Below are 13,244 nucleotides of genomic sequence, written 5' to 3'. Positions count from 1 at the left end.
GGTCATTTCCTCTTGACTAAGAAAGAACAAGTACCTGCCACTGTCAGACCGATTTCCTGAAAATGAGTAAGCACGCAGGGTGCAAGATGTTTGGAAACATGGAATTTCATCCACTCCAAGATGAACAGAAGCCATAAAACTCACGACAAAAAGACACGCACTTAAAGAGCAAAACTTTTCAATCAGTATTAGTAAAAAGTACACTTCTAAGTAGGAATCTAAACCATTCATTTTTTCTATTTAATAGCAACTAATACCTCTCTTTGAAATGTTTTGTTCAATCAAGAGAAGCTATACCACATGTAATTGTAATCAACACCAATATCACCAAGTTGTACCTTCTGTCCTATACTGGGATCTAACCGTAAGTTTGGCTTAGTTCTAGTCTTTTAGCAGCTCAATTTTCTTCTACACTCAGCTACCAAACCAAGAATGCTGTAATTGTGGAAACAAGAGGTTTTTTGTCAGTAAATGCATTCGAATTGAGACAGAAAACACTGGGAAGCAACTGAAGTCAACTACAAGAGTTCCTGTACAGAGCACTTTTATTAACTGGAGTACAGTCCTTACTCAGGAAGGCCTCTGAAGTGCCAGGTACTGCAACACACATGCAAGTACCCTGACAGATCAAGGCATTTAACATGTTAAGATCTTACAAGGTATTTTTAGTTACCACCTGGAATCAGATTTTGGACTACTTTTTTTTCATATGTTAAGATCTACCTAGGAAGAAAGAAGCAGTATTGCCCTCATTCTGCCTTTTTAGAAAGCTTATTACTTCTGCTCTGGCAAAAGGCAGTTTACATTGCATAAGGATCTCCAATATATTAACAGAGACGCAGCAGAATGTTTTAGGCAATACTGGTAAAACAGATGATGTTTTAGAATATAACACAATAAATACAAAATTAAACATTATTCCTAATAATAGCAACAGCTGGAGAACTTACAGACTAGTAACTAGTTAAAATCAAACTAGTTACAGACTAGTTACAGACTAGTAACTAGTTAAAATCAAAACTAAGAGGAGGAAAAAAGGAAGTCTTTGCTCACAAACTGAACAGATTCTTTCTGTTTCCCTACACCAAATGAACTTAAATAGGAATTTTCATCTCAGCTGATTCACTCATCTGTACTGCATAGTACCTTAGAGAAAACCTGACAAAGATAGCCCAAACCCTAAAACAACAAACATTTAAGACTCTATGAATTTTAGAAATTTCAGATGATTTTTAAAGAAAAAGAACTTACCTAGGAAAACTTGTAATACATTCCTGTAGATTTCAAAAAAGTAATTTCCTAAACATGGCTATTGCTGACCTAGGTTCAAGATGGGCTCTGTATCTTGAAAGTCTTTTGAACAAGGATTTCTCTATTTGAGCAGAAGGTCTCAGGCCTCAGTCCTGCTGTCACATCCTCACAGGGAGGCTGTCACGCACGCTTATTTCGATGTAGTTACAAGCAGGCCTGGGTTTTGCCAGGATGAGCAGGGCTGCAAAGAGGTGGCCTTCAGATACAGCAACAAATGGACCCATAGGGCATTGCAATATGGCAGAAATGTACTTTAAAAACATTATCTCAAAATACCAAAAGCAAGATCCTGAGATAGCGTGGAGGATAAACATACTACAACATACCCTGCATCTGTACTTGGGAAAAAAAATAAGTCCAAGTCTTTAATTTATTCGAATAACAGATAACCTGCCCTTCCATACGGGGTTAAACAAAATACCTTTGTCTTATTTTTAGTCCCAATACCACAAAGACAAATAAGCTTATTTGCTCACAATACAATATCATTCTTGCTTCAGTAGGAATACTCAATAAATAAACCAATAGAGCTCCTCACAGAGGAGCCTTTCAGCAGGTATAAGCTATTGGAGTTTCAGTGTGATCTTAGAATAAATTTATACCTCCTGATGATTTACCACACCATAAGAACATGGTATACACAGTTCTGTAGGACCAGGCCCTACACACAAATTCATTCACTCATCACAAAAATACTGAACTTCAAAATAACCCCCAGTACATAAATTTTGTGTTGCTTTCGGTAAATAATTTAGCTTTATGACTAATGAAACCTGTGTGATCTTTGTATAGATTACAAACAATTAATGCAAAAGGCTGAGTGTCACCAGGTAAATGACAGCTCCACACAGACCACGGGTGCTCCAGTTCAGCCATCAGCAGTGGTCCCTGGTGGGTATGGCCAGAGCAGGAAACACTGCCACTACAGGTGAGCCCATAGGGGAGGGCACCTGTCTACAGGGGAACGATGCATTGCCCTAATTTTGTCCATTTTATTTTAAAGTCTCCCAATCCTCAAAAACTGAAAGGCCTTAAAATAAACCCGCACTGCACGTTGTTAAGTAACAAAGTTAAAACTAACTCCGTGTATTTTAATCATTTAAAAGATGGTATAAGGCTTTGAGGTGAGTGTCGCTGTCACTTGTAAAATTCATTTGAGGTTACTTGCACAAAGCCACTATCGTATTGACCTAAAAAGACACACTAAGGAATATTTGACCAAAATGTGCCACCTCCCGCATTAGAAACCGGAGCTATTTCACCTGTGCGGGGTGAAGCGCGTTGATGAGTCTTCCAGTGCACTCACTTCACAACTACCAGGCGTTCTTTTCCCTGAAAAAAAGGATCCTTTCATTTTCACTCCCGGGGGGCAGCAGCACCTCACACTCCCCGCAGCCCAGCAGGACCCCAGCCCACAGGGACGGTTTGGGAGCCCACTGGGACACGAGAGAGGGCCAGACACAGCCCTCGCCGTGTAGGGGCTACTGAGGCGATCCCCTCCCCTGGCAGAGGTGACAGTGGGCTGTGGCTCCTGTCCCACCAACGGGTCCTGGCACCTGGAGTGACCGAGGGACTCCAGCCCGGGCCCGGCAGGGCTCAGGAAGCCGCGGGGCCCGGCAAGTGCCGGGGAGCGAAGGCAGGGCCGAGGCAGCCCCTCGCCCCTGCCCCTCGTTCCCTGCTCCGGGGCCCCACGTGCCGGCGGCATAGGGGGCGGGGGGGACACTCCGGGGGCTTCCCCGCACCCCCAGAGCCACCTCCCGCTCCCTCCCAAAAAGTTGTGCGGCAAACCCACCCGCCGCCGCCCCGGCCGAAGGGGGTCACCGACGGGGGGAAAAGGGGGTACGGGACGCGCGGGGGGGAACCTGCGACCGCATTCCGAGGTGCCCCCGCCCCGCCGGCACCGTCCGCACGGCCGCGGGACAGGGGTGGGCGGCGGCGGCGGCGGGGGGGTAAAGCACCCCGAAAACGCCGCGAAACTTTCCAGGCCGCGGCCGGCGCAGCCCCGCGGGACCGGCACCGCCTCCGCCGCGGCGGCCCCGCACCGGGCAGGGGGAGGGGGTGCCCCCCCACCGCGCCACCGCTCATTAAAAGTCATTTCGGCAAATTAATGCCGCCCCCGTTCCCCCGTCCCGCGGCCTCCTCGCCCCGCGCGGGGGGCGGGTGGGGGGGGTGGTTTGGGGGGGAAGAGCGGCCCCAGCCGCGGCGCCCCCACCGCCTCCCCCCAGCCGCCCGGCCCCGGCGGCGGCGGGGCTCGGCCCGCTCTGGGCCCGGGGCCCGGCGCGGGGGGCCCGGCGGGGCGGGGAGCGGAGCGGCCGGGCCGCGCCGCGCCGAGGCCTAGCGCCCCCCCGCCCCCGTTCTCCCCGGCCGCCCTTCACCTCCTGGGCAAAGGCGCCGCGCCCCGACCCTCCCGCTGGGCTCCGGCGGCCGTCTCACCCCCCTCCGGCGCTCCTCCTGGCGCCCGAAAGCTTCAAAAACCCCCCTGGCTCCCCGCACCCCCTACTGCGGCCTACGCCGCTCCGGCCGATCCCCGGCCTCGCGTAGCCCGCCTCCCCGCCCACCCTGCACCCTCCGCACCGCCTGCCGCGCTACGCGAGCCCGGGGATGCAGGCCGGGCCTGGCTTACCTTTCCAGCTGCTTTTTTTTCCCTCCTCTCTCTCCTCTCCCCCCTTTCCCTCTGTTGGGCTGACAGATCAGAGTTTCCTCCCCAGCAGAGGGACTGGGAATGTGCTCGGGCTTCTGTGCTGAGGAGCTGCTGCCCCCCTGTCTCTGAGAAGATCCTGCTTTTTGTGGGGAGGAAGCTTTGGGGGCTCTTTATTATTTTAAAACTACAAAGTGCTCAGAGGGTAGGTGATTATTAAGGGGAATCCCTGAATATATTCTCCAGCAAAGAAGGCAGGGCTGCTGGGGCTGCTCAAGAAGAGAGCCAGCAGCCTCCTATAGCACCACTACAGGCACCGAGAGGACATAACATCAGAGAGCAGCTCCACTGCCCTCCAAAACAACAACTTTCCTACCATCTTGGAGGTAGTAGAGAGGGAGAGAGGGAGGGGGAAAAAAGTACAGAAGGTTTTTATAAAGTGTCAATTTGGAGGAGGGAGCCAAATGGCCAAAACAAAATATTTTATCGTTTGTTTGAGTTTTTATTTTAAATAAAAATAAAACACAAAGGCTCGTGGCTGAAGAAATTTTCTTTTTTTAATAACCTGTAAAGATCAACTCTCTGGAAAAAAAAATTAAAGGAGGTACGGTAAAAAAATATATTTTTAGTAACTTCGTTGTTCTTAAAACAATGTCATTATTTTCTGTATTTCTAAAATTGATAACTTTTTGTCATTGTGTGATGGTTCTAAAAATTAGTGTGTAATTGTGAAAGTTCGTGTAACTTTTTTTTGTATTCGTAGTCTTAGTAAACAGCCGAGATTGATGCCGGATAGTTTGGTGTAACTGTACCATAACGTCTTTCTCTCTCTCAAGGCATTGTAAATAAAATTAGATATACAGGTAGAAAAAAAAATTCTTTTAATTTTTACTTTTTTATTTCTTCCTAGAGTAGGCTACGTAGAGAAATAATGGCGGATTTAATACGAGTGAGAGGAACCTATGATAGATACCTGAGAAATTGTGCTGTCATAAATTTAGCGTTGTCTGCCCTTCAGGATGGGATGTGAAGAAACAGAACTCATAGCAAGAAATTTGGGGGCAACAGTTGAGTTTTGTTTTTAATGTTTTCAAAGCACTTTGCAGCCTTCTAAAAATCTGTTTCGGTTCTTTTTAAGTTACTGTTTTGATTTGGGGGCTTTGTTCTTGATATTTATGAATATATTTCCAAACTTATATACAGAGTTGAGAAATGCTATACCGTTATACTACAGTGTCTTGTAATAGGAATTAATAGTATTTTTCTTTGTTGCAGATTCTTTTATTAGATTGTAAAAAACATATTAAATGCTGTCAAAACAATGTCAGATGCTGTGGTGTATCTATAGGTGAAGACACTGATATCTGTGTCAGCAGATCTGTGATAATGTTTCTTGAAGTAGTATTATGCACAGCCCTATTCAGAGATGAACTGCAAAGGTGCCTTTTTATTTGTCCCGAAGGAAGAAGAGATAATTAGGAGACTAATGAGCTATACATTATGTTTTTTCCATTGTAAAAATTATTCAGGTGATATAGACTAATTGTACTGCAGGCAGACTAAGGTGGTATGGATGAAGGTACTGAATTACTTATATTATCAACCTTTTCCTCTCCCCTGCCAAGTCTGAAATACATTGGTTTAGTTCAGTTCTTGTACTTAAAAAAAAATAAAATCTTGGGTTTTAGGTATATCCGCATTTCAAAACATACTTTGAGTTTGCCCAGCCTGCATGGTGAGTGTAGTTCGTGTGTTCATAGTGGGTTTTTCATTTAGATAAATAGGTTTTAATTAAAGTATAATTAAAAGTCAGCTGGTCTTTGGGTCAAACTGGTTTTTTTTAGCAGGAGTGTTTTTTAGATTATGGTTAGTCTACCTAGCTCAGTTTAATAATCGAGAGTGTTGCGTTCAATGGAATTACTGCATGGGAGGTGTTTTTCTGTTATTTGAATTTTTTTTTTCTGTTTTTCGTTATTAATCTGTTAAATGCGTAGTTCTGCTGATGTTGGAAAATGACAAAAAAAAACCCAACCCAAAGACGTTGCTCCTATATTGTATTTCAGTAGAGTTTCTATTTTGTATAGAAATAATGCAGTAATTAAGGTCCTTCATAATTTTACTAGTCATTACTGTATGCTTTGGAGCATGAAGTATGATTGTTCTTTTTGTAAGCTGTTTCAACAAAAACTGCTTTAATGTCCTATACATGAAATTCTTTACAGGAATGATAGGGATCACAAATGTTGGTATTACAAAGGTATGAGATGATTGAAAAACCGCAAACCCTTTGAAATATTACAGATAAATTATCTCCATTGATTCAGGAATTCAATAAATGCAGCATAAACTAGTATTTCCTTTTCTTTTATTCTAAATAGATAGATAAAGGGCCAAATTCTTAGACCCCTGTTTTGCAAATGTTTGCAGGCCTTACTAACACTTACTAATTTAGAAGTGCTTGAAGGATAACTTTGTCTAAAACTCTTAGCAAGCCAGTAGGATTTTGCTACAGCACCAAAGTCAAGTTTCTGTAGAAAGTGATTTCTTATATCAACCATTGCATTAAACAAGAGAATTGCTACTTTCAACTTAATTCAGTAGTTCAGTATAATTCAACTACAGTTCAAGTTCTCTTCATTGGGCTATTAAGATGTTTTTTGTCTTTTAGGAAGAGATGCACACCATGAACCACTAATCTATGCTGCATCTCTCTGTGGTACTCTTGAGACTATCTGTACAGCACACTTAGTATCTTGGAATTGCATTTTTTAAATGGGATGCAGATGATTCAACATTTTAGAGAAATGGCTATGAATGCACTTGAGCACAGAAACAATATTAAACCTTTTCTTTAGCTAATGTGTTTGACTTTGCAGTTACTGCCTGTAATCAGATTACTTGTCTGCCTAAATTTAAACATGCATCATAGTAGCATACATATTTTGGTGACATCCTGAGATCCATTTGATGTGTTTTAATTATGAAGCCAGAAGCTTAATGCCAAGCAAAAGAGAAACCTTTTGAATCTGGAAGTTTGGAATAAGAAAACTTGAAATGGGATACTTTTAGCATCTTGTTAAAAAAAAAAAAAAAATCTTTTTAGGGAGGAGAAAGTAAAAAGGAAAAATGAAAAATTTGCCAGATCTTGATTGTGTGGACTATGTAATCATTGAACAGAGAAATGAAAATTTGTACTTTATGGATAGATAAATTTGTTTAACAAAACTTTATTTACCTGAGAGTAATTTGCTTTTCACTAAGAGATGCAAATATCCTTTTAATTCTTTTCCTGAAAATGTTACACAGTAACAACCTAAAGGAGCAGTCTGCTAGCTTTAGTAATGTAGCATTAAATTATTTTTTAAAAAAAGATTTGCTTATCTTAATGGACAAGACTCCTTATTTGGGACATACATTATTTTGATGGGTAGAGCAGTGCTCTGAAATGACACTGGAGAACAAATTGGACACTGAAACTTCTGTACAAGGACAATGTGTAAACCTACAGCATGAAATATCTCCTTTCATGGTACAACATTCAGAATTGTATTCTGGAACTTCCATTTCTTCAGAATGGGTCTGTCTGCCTTGTTTTAAATCTGCCTCATCCCTGCACCAACTGCTCCATCCAGTAAACTTATTGTACGCTTGAGCACAGAGTGGTCAGAGAACATTAATGTTCTGTAAATCACAGGTTTCTGGCTAATGAGGCATTCTGTGCTGATGTGTCTCACTTGTGTTAGTAGTGAGACAGAGGGCAGCGACGCAGAGAATAAGCTTTGTGAGTCTAATAAAGCAATGAAATAGGTACTTTAGGTTGTACACTAGTTACTGGAGGAGGCTGCATCAAGAAATGAACCTTGACTCTCTCAAGGTCGTACACACCCCCGAGTGCAGACCTCAGGAATTTTTGGAGCATGACATAGACTCTGTGCATGTGATGAAGACTCTCAGGTTCTCCACAAATAGTGTTATAATGAAGGCATCTTGGTATTACTTTTTGAAAGACACATAGTGAGGAAACAGTTCCAATGTCTACGAATGCTTGCAAAAGGGATTAGCAATTTATTTAAAATGCAGGTGAATGTTGTGAAGGAGAAGAACAACTCTAAGTGTATAGTTATTAATTCAAGATTTTCATATTGGAAGAGCCACATTTGTGTAAGAGATCTAGTCTCTAGGCATTTAAAGACTGAAAAGGGTAAGAAATTAAATACACCCCAAAATCATGATGCATTCTTCTAAGCAATGTCTTGAGCAGCTGTGATGTGGTATTAGTTTGTGTTAGAGTGGCAAGTTCTGGGGTAAAGCTAACTACTAAATCCCAGCATATCAGTATTACAGAAAAATGCTTATTTTTTAACAATTCTTTAACATGGAAATTTTATAGCAGTGGTTGTCTCTTGTGAACCTAGGTCTCAGTAACGCTGCTGCAGTTGTATGTTTTTGGTAACTAGCATGCTTTTTGCCATCTTTCAAAACCGCAGAGTCCTTATGTCAAAAACACTGTCTATGATCTGAGGATTTTTCTCTAGGAAATATACCTAGGTTATGGTATAAATTGAGCTTCTTAACTCAGCTGCTAAACTTCTTTCAAACTGGTGCTTTAGTGCACTCCTGTGTTGCAGGTAGCACAGCGGAAACTATAGGACAAGCCATACGTACAACGGAGTAACTTTGCTTGACTTTGTTTAAAGCCCCAAATGCTAGCAAAGCAACGCAAAGTACACGACTAGCCTTGTTTTTCTGAGTCTTAGGGGCTCATTCAAGCTTTTTTCAGCAATAAGAGCTTTGCTGTGGGTTTCAGTAGGAGTATAGCTGCAGAAGTGTTTAACCAATTGGGAGCAGATGTATGCTAGCTATTACATGATAATATAATTAATTGATAGTGAACTGTACTGAAAATGGTAATTAACTAAGACTTCACTAATCTGTTCTTCATTAGCAATGTGTATTTTAATCTGCATTAAATAAATGGTATTGTCTGGCTAAAGCTCAGCAAAGACAAAGCAGTAAGACTTAATTGTGGGAAGGTTGTCCAGAGTATGTTGGGCATCTGTGGAGACCTCTTTAAATAGAGGACAAATGAATGGAATAAGTTGTCCCAGCAGAATGCTTTAATACCATCCCATTTTACTGGGAAGCCTTCTGTTAATTCAAAGTATACTATTGTATTTTTACTATCTCCTTCTGTCTATTGATATTTCATTAACTGTAATTGTAGTGGTTAAAAAGCTCCACACTTTATCACCAGTCCTCTCTGCTATTAGTCCAGTTACTCATTTACATTCGAGTTGCAGAGGATCTTGGTCACCACTGCAAGTTGGAAAGATGAGAATTGCCACTCTGGACCAAATCAATGGTATCTTAAGTCTTCTAAGAGTAGCTTCCAACAAAGGTGTGGAATATCCTATGATGGATAATTAGGAAATAAAGAGCATACAGGACAGGATTTTTCTAAAATAGTTGGAGCTGAGCTAGCATCAAAGCATAAGGCTTAATTAGTGTCTAGGGTCATGGGATTCCAGTGGATTTTGAAAGTTATTTGTTACATATGAAGTTTTTTGCTCTTAGTATGTTTCTTTTTAATACATGGTTCTCATCTCTGATCCATTTCAAACAAACACAGGTGTACAGATGATGACAAGATGAAATAAAACTATTTCTTTGAAACACTAGTTAGCTGTATTCAAAATTTAGTTGAGTGAGGAGATGTCTCTACTACCTCTTAAGCCTCTAAATCTCAGCAAGCTTCTCTGCATTAGGCACTGTGAATGTGATGTAGCTAGAGGAAAACATTATTATTAACAGTGTTTAGCATAGCAGGCTTTGCTGATTATGGAATCACTCATTTTGTTTGAATTACAAGGCTTTATATATTATTTATGTCTCCCTGTGCCAGTTTTCTGTGGTGCTGAGCTATGGAGAGTTGGGAGTAACCTGGGCACTTCCGGACACTTTGCTGACGTCATTCCGTCAGCTAATATGTGTTTCTGTAAAGTGTCTTGGAGAAAACGTTACACAACAGAAAGGCCTATGGGTTGTATAAGCCCACACACAGAGTGAAGGATTTGGTGTTCATTTCTGAGCTAGGTTTTCCTTGTGACTCTCTGTAAACTTCAGTGTTTTGTTCGCAAAGGCACTTGTGTCCATTTGGCACTTTATGAATAATAATCATCATCTGTTAACTTCTATTAATAAATTGAAAATGGTGTGTTGTGTTTAGCTTTGCTTTTTGTTGTTTTTAAATAGGAACTTTAAAATTTCTCAGGTAGAGAGAACTTACGCATTTTAACATTTTGTAGGGTTCTTGTACTTCTTATAAAAAGCTTACTGCAGCTGTCAGCTTTTAGCTACTCTCCAGAATTCCCCATTTACTTATTACGTTTTTTCCATGTTGGTAGTCACCATGAAGTCCTCTTCTATCTGTTTGCTGCTCAGCACTTTCTCTGTTTGTCTTGTCCATGCCTTAAGAATCATCTTCCAACCCTTCAGCACTAAAGGTGACTTCATCTTACTGCATATTCAAAGGACAGCAGAACAAATTATTAGGAGACTGTCTTGTTTGGGGAGAGGATGTTTTGGCTTAGCCATTGTTTAGAGTATTTTATGAGGAACAGGATTGTGAGGACAGAGATGAAGCTATATTACCTTTCTCCTTTGGATTAAGGCTGATGCCAGTCTGCCACCCTGCTTTTCCTTTAGAGCTCTGACCCTGTGCTATATTTCTGTTGGTTTCAACATTAAAATACAGTACATCCCCCAGTCAGGCATGCAGCAGACTGTGTTGCCAAAAGAATCTTATCAGCCTCAGAAGAGGCACTGATCCAACATTTTGTACTTCTTGGGGAAATGCTACAGACACCTTCTTTTCTGCCTTGAGCTATGCTTCAAAATACATTAAAAAATAAGTCAGTTCCAACTATTTTTATGACTGGCCTAATTTTGTGGGACATTTCAGAGTCTTGCTGTTTTATTATAATTCCATTAGTTTCTTTTTATTGAAGCAGCTTACTACACTGCCCAGGGTTTTAAGCACTCTCCCTCTGGAATTACAGGGATGCCCCCATGGGATGCTGGTGCTTCAGTAAGGTGGCTGTTGAACAGGGTTTGGGTTTTGTTTTGGCAGGTTTTTTGGAGGTTTTATTTGGTTGTTGTTTGGTTGTTTGGTTTTTATTTTTGTTTGGTTTGAAATCACAGCTTTAGACTTAGATACTGAAGTCTGCCTGTAGTTATAGTTTATCTTTAATCTGAATGCACCTGGCCTAAACTTGCTGAAAGTGTACCTGCATAGTATGGTTTTATCTTGAATTAACACACCCTTTGCCTTCTCTACTTCCCACAAGCACCTGCTGAAGACAAGACTACAAAAAGGCAAGGTTTAATCTAAGTCATGTTTGGGGTTAATAGTTTGCACACAAGAGCCGTGTTTACAGAGGGCTGTGCTCAGAGAGGAGGATAATTAATGACCAACTCCATCCATCTCTCCCCAGACACATTCCTATTCCTTGGCAGGCTGTACAGGCAGGAGTGCACAGGAGCAGGCTGAAGATTACTGCACCTGAAGGTCTGGCAATGCACCGAGAAGTTCTGCCAATTGGCCACCAGATGGAACCAGGGATGCACTCGGGGAATTGCAGGAATGGCATTTCCTCCGGGGCTGCGCTCAGCTCCAAAACAAAGCCCCTGCCCACCCCAGCAGAGTCCAGATAAAGGCACCCACCAGCCTTGCACGTGGAGTGAGCTGCATCAGCTCACTAATGGCTCAGGCAGTGTTATTACCCGGCTGGTCAGCCCTTACCTTACCACCAGGAACAATACTCCAAGCGTATTTATCTCCCACCATCCCAGCTCTTCATTGCCACTTTTTCATAATTCTCTAACCTGAGGTTGCAGCTTCAGGACCAGCAAGTAGTAGCAGTATCGGTAAACCTTTTCTTTTAAATAAACAGAAGTAAGTTGTGTGAATAGCCCTGTAATTTTTGTTCCAATACTCTGCCCCGTCTCTGTCACTTCCCTGCCTTTGCAGACCCGTTATGCTTTTGTCACTAGGTGGGTAGAAGTCCTCGTTCACCAACTGTCCACTGCCAGCAGAGCAAACAGAAGAGATAAGGGATGGGTTGTGCTCTAAACTCAGTGGATAAGAATGCTAATTTAGATTTCTCTTTCCTAGTTTCCAACACTCAAATTTCAAAGAGAGCCTAGTTGCTATTACCAAGCTTGGCTGAAAAATTCCGTACTTAACTAGTTAGGTAGGAAAGACAGCAGAAACAGGACAGAGAGCACAACATGTACTTCTTCCCCTTCTTGCCTTTCTTGATAAAGGCTGGAAAGTTTTTGAACAGAAACAAGAACCTACTATACATACCAATTGAAGCATGTAGAGCTGTCAAGAAACCAAAAAGCATTCCAGAGCTCCCAAAGTAATGCTACAACATTTAAGGAAAAAAAAAATCTAAAGCTTTTGAGCCTTTATAAATTCTGAAGTGATAACTGGCTTGTTGCATAGCTGAAGTTACTCCTCTGTGTTTGTACAACATGGGGGTGGGGGCAGGGGGGGTGACAAAAAGGTTTTCATCTTAGGAGCCTGAGAACCAAATGTTTTTCTGAATGTAGGATTCAGCTACACCCTTTCTTCCTAAACATTTTGGCATATGCCACAAGATTTTTCTTTTGCTCTGTACCAATAAACCCCTGTTTCTCCTAAAGAAGTAACATTCCACAAGGACAGGAGGAAGTTTTCATGCTGTACTTGGTCCTGTGAACTGCCACATTTAAACCAGATTGAATCTTCCCTCACTGCCTCGCTAACATGTATAGCAGTATCTGAGTAAAATGAACAGTTACCCTTTTCTGTATCACCAGAAGAACTGACTCTGTCCCTGTTGGTAACTGGAGATGGCAGGCTGAGAAAAAACATGTCCAACATTTAAGACTTAGCTCATGTGAGGACACCATGATGCACCAGGATAACCAGGAAGAGTCTTCTCCTGGGCAAAAGGAAAACAAGTTTTTAAAAAGTTACATGTTTGTTACTGAAAAATTTTAAGTATGGAAGAAAAAAGGAATTTTATAAAACTAAGACTTCTACAGCACCACCCCCATGCACTCAGTATTATTCAACACTGAGAAGTGTAGCTTCTCCTCATGCACAATTAACACCACTTTTAAAAAATAGTACAGTTGGAAATGATGGCATTATGATACTGTTCCCATTTTCACAATTCTTGGAAGAATTACACTGAACTTTAGCAGCCAGTTGAAGTTATTTACATTAACCAGCATAATACAGAGG

General features: G+C 41.8%; 1 protein-coding gene and 1 long non-coding RNA gene across 6 annotated transcripts in view; one reads left to right on the top strand and one right to left on the bottom strand.

The window, feature by feature from the left end:
- Positions 1-4,292, bottom strand: part of INO80D (INO80 complex subunit D) — a 46,026-nt gene extending 41,734 nt beyond the window's left edge. For 3 of the 4 annotated variants that reach the window (XR_010743988.1, XM_066322657.1, XM_066322659.1), the window contains exons 1-2: positions 3,935-4,292; positions 2,574-2,643 (exon numbers count right to left, since the gene is read on the bottom strand). The gene's annotated coding sequence lies outside the window, so the exon portion shown is untranslated. The remainder of the gene's footprint in view (positions 1-2,573; positions 2,644-3,934) is intronic. The other variant, XM_066322658.1, reaches the window with a different exon arrangement.
- A 4-nt stretch (positions 4,293-4,296) lies between these two features.
- Positions 4,297-11,919, top strand: LOC136363437 (uncharacterized). Of its 2 annotated transcripts, XR_010743989.1 has the most exons (3): positions 4,297-4,553; positions 5,638-5,684; positions 11,443-11,919. It is a non-coding gene; the product is annotated as an uncharacterized lncRNA (long non-coding RNA). The 2 variants fall into 2 exon arrangements; XR_010743990.1 differs by lacking the exon at positions 5,638-5,684.
- The last annotated feature ends 1,325 nt before the right edge of the window (positions 11,920-13,244 follow it).

The sequence above is a fragment of the Sylvia atricapilla genome, chromosome 7, assembly GCF_009819655.1.
Source record: "Sylvia atricapilla isolate bSylAtr1 chromosome 7, bSylAtr1.pri, whole genome shotgun sequence".
In the NCBI taxonomy this organism is placed as follows: Eukaryota; Metazoa; Chordata; class Aves; order Passeriformes; family Sylviidae; genus Sylvia; species Sylvia atricapilla.
Note: the sequence above shows the minus strand (reverse complement) of the source record. Positions and strands in the feature narration are given on the sequence as shown.